At 47.8% G+C, this 3696-nt stretch overlaps 1 pseudogene; it reads left to right on the plus strand.

The window, feature by feature from the left end:
* The first annotated feature begins 2661 nt into the window (after nt 1-2661).
* On the plus strand, nt 2662-2746 carry LOC141124472 (U2 spliceosomal RNA; annotated as a pseudogene).
* The last annotated feature ends 950 nt before the right edge of the window (nt 2747-3696 follow it).

Raw genomic sequence — 3696 nt, forward strand, 5'->3', positions numbered from 1 at the left:
TTTGAGCTGCAATTTTTCATCAAAATCCTTTCCTAAGTACCAATAGGATCATGACCACAGAGCAAGCACAATAGTAACACATATAATGTCAATCTACACTTGCCCCCCATATAACTGTGTACACGTCCAGCCCATCCCTGAAGTCCCATAAGGTAACAGTGGATGGCAGCACTCCAGTAAAAAGATTCCTTTATTTTCGCATATCCATAAAACTGATACAGCAGGAAGAGTGAGACTTCTAATGTGCCTTAAAGAACTAGTACACCTATTAGGTTCAATGTGCATCTAATGTATAAGAAGTAAGCATATACCTAACAATGAGTGCCAATACATACAGATCATATGGATATGAATCATAATAACAAAGAACTAAAGTACATATGGATAGGTAGAGTTTCGTACAAAAATGTAGCATACAATGTGCTGCAACAATGACCGATGTAGGTAAGGAGGAAATTAGGGTCTCTAACCCAGTGTTTCGGAGTCACATATCCCTTTCTCAAAGGAGACCCTGAGGAAGGGGTATAGGACCCCTGAAATGTACAGGCTACATTCTTCTGCATTAAATACACATTGAATCTATGGGTGTGATAGTTATGTGCCTATTAGTTAAAGCTTAACTCCAGGCTAAAAAATAAAAAAATAAAATGACCCCTGGCAGTGGGGCTGTGCCTGCACGGCAGGGGTTAATTGTTTGTTTTGGTAAAGAGAGCTAAAAATTCTTTTACTTACCCCATCCTCCTAAACCCCACGTAGCTTCTTCTCCCTCACGCTCCAGTGATCTAGGGTCCTGACGTCCTCAAAAGCAAAAGCAGGGCCCATAACCATGCATTCGACGTGATGGCGCTGAGGCTTCATTCACACTTGTCATGCAACTATGGACATCAAAGTCGCATGACAAGTCGTTCCCCCATGTTTTCCGATGATAACCATTCATATATGTGCAACTTAAAGTTGCAGCGACTTCAGAGTATTTCTAGCACTACTTTGAGGACCATAGACTTCAATGTTAACCCTCAAAAGTTGTACCCGAATGTCACACAATGCAACAGTTGTCCATTATCACTGGTCAAAGCCAAAGTCCTATCCAAGTCACACCCATCCAAAGCTTCACTCCAAAGTCGGCGCAACTATGGAGCCTAAGGGACAGACCACCGATGGAGCTTGGGGGGAGCTCCATCTGCTGGGGGATCAGGTAATTAAAAACATTTCTCCTCTCCCCTAGACAAAACAAGCTATTTACCCATAGAGTGCGGGCACAGCCCCACTGCAAGGGATCATTTTTTAGTTGTCCAGAGTTGGACTTTAAGGAATTTCTGGCATATTACCGAGTAAGGTATCGGGGCTGGGCCAAGGGGTAGGCAGAGGAGGAACCCACCTTGGGCACAAAAAGGGCGGGACCTGCCATCTATGCTGCCAAAAGTAGTTTACAGCAAATAAAAGGGGCAGTACTGGGTAGGATAGACTGTTAAAAAAAAGTTTAAATAAAATGTCCATAATGTTTTGCAAAAGTAGAAAGACCTCTCCCGCAGGCTTCTCCGTTATGGACACACCATCCTCTGGAGGTGGATACCATATGACAGTGATATCATGATCATTAAACCAGGTATTGGTACTTTTGGCAATGTGGGCCGGTGCCAAGTCCTGCTGGAAAATGAAATCAGTATCTCTCAGCTGGTCAGCAGAGGGAAGCATGAAGTGCTCTAGAATTTCCTGGGGGCTGCGCTGACTTTGGACTTGATAAAACACAGTGGACCAACATCAGCAGATGACATGACTCCATAAATCATCACTGTCTGTGGAAACTTCACACTGGACCTCATGCAACTTGGATTCTGTGCCTCTCCACTCTTCCTCCAGACTCTGGGACCTTGATTTCCAAATGAAATGCACCATTTTCCACAGACAGTGATGATTTGGGGAGCCATGTCATCTGCTGGTGTTGGTCCACTGTGTTTTATCAAGTCCAAAGTCAGTGCTTCATAATATTTCATCTCTGGCAATATTGGGACAAGGTCGTCCGGTGCCCAGAGCAAAGATGTTGAATTTCACCCCCCAAATTACCACTCTGCAAGGTGCCAAACGTGTGAATAAAAGTATGGACACACACACACACACACGAGCACCTGCCCCTCCTGTCTTTTGTGCTGACCTGGATCTCTGGGATGGCAGCTCAATAGACCAAGAGCTCCATTGGTGCGTTAACCACTTACGGACCGCTGCACGCCAATATACGTCCTAAGTTTGAAGAGGAATATCGTTGTTAGGGCAGCAGCTAGCTGCCATAACCCCGGTATCCTCTTCTTCGGCCGGCGGTCCGCTTTATGATAAGAGTGGTCTCTGCAGCAGATTCGCCGCAAGATCACTTTTATCGGCTGCGGGATAACGCTCCGGTGCCCTCTGCCGCTTACAGGAGCCGTTGGCAGCGGCGGAGGCGATCGGATGTTTCCCCTTGCTTGACATGGAGACGAGTGAGGGGAAGATGGTCCCCACCCGTCTCCATAACATTGCAGGGTGGAAGCGACGTCAAAACGTTCATTCCGCCCATAGCTCTTAAAGGACCATCTTTTTTTTTTTTATTGCATTTTAGTGTAATATGAGATCTGAGGTCTTTTTGACCCCACATCTCATATTTAAGAGGTCCTTCTATTACAAGGGATGTTTACATCTCAGCCTTTTGGCTAAGATCAAGTGTAGTATCTGTTTTTATCAGTTGCCAGAGGAGGCGATGTTGTACCGACCATAGAGGGAAGGGCACATGCAAATCCGATGGTGTAATTGGACCTGGACAGACGGTTGAGGGACAGTCATCACCTGTTGCCCATGGGGGCTTCAGTGGGCCTACCCAACCAGTCTAGAAAGGACCTCCTGGTGAGGATGGGTGCTGCACATGGGTCTGGCCGGAGGGTCGGGTCCCTGGCCTTCTGGCCTGGATTGTGGTAGCTCTAGCTACGGACAGTTATTCGGGAGAGAACGCTTACTTCCCCTTATGCAGGGGGGGGGAGTGGCTAGTACTTCCTGAATGTAATTAGGTAGGAGTGATGGGAGGGACGGTGGAGCCTGATGGTAAAGGGCTCTCACCAAGCTGCCGGATCTCCATGCCTTTCTGCCTGTGGTGGGGGCTGCTGTGGTCTGGGCTGTGGGTCAGGGTTGAACTTGAAAGCCTATGGAGTAGTGCCCCTGGAGTGGCAGTCCAGGGGTGCCATAAAATCACTGTGAGTGGCAGTCACTTTGATTTGAGGCACCATGGTCACTGCACCATAACACGCTTTTTTAGCACCTGCCTCTTGGGCCGGGCCTTTTGGCTAGGACCAGAGGAATTTTTTATTCCTGGCCGGAGGGCCTGGTCATTGTGTTACACAATGGCCACTTCTTTCACTCTCCTCTTCACTATCCCTTACCCCACTTTTTATTTATTTTGAAACCTATGTTTGTTTGTCACGTCTTGTTTTTACACGTTTTGCACTTATGATTAGTAAGGATGCGGGTCCTCGGGCCAGCGCTGAACGCCTTGGGAAGGGGTGGACATGGCCTTTTGGCTTAGTTCTCCCTCTCTCATGGGGTCTCCCTTCGGGGGAGCCCCACCTAGTACTTGGGTGGGTCCTGTCTCGGCAGGCCCTCCAGAGAACGGGGTCTGTCTGGTTTCGGCCAGATAGACCATTGTAAGTACCTTTGTCCCCGCAGGAGCCTAACGCC

The sequence above is a fragment of the Aquarana catesbeiana genome, linkage group LG01, assembly GCF_042186555.1.
Source record: "Aquarana catesbeiana isolate 2022-GZ linkage group LG01, ASM4218655v1, whole genome shotgun sequence".
NCBI classification, from domain to species: Eukaryota; Metazoa; Chordata; class Amphibia; order Anura; family Ranidae; genus Aquarana; species Aquarana catesbeiana.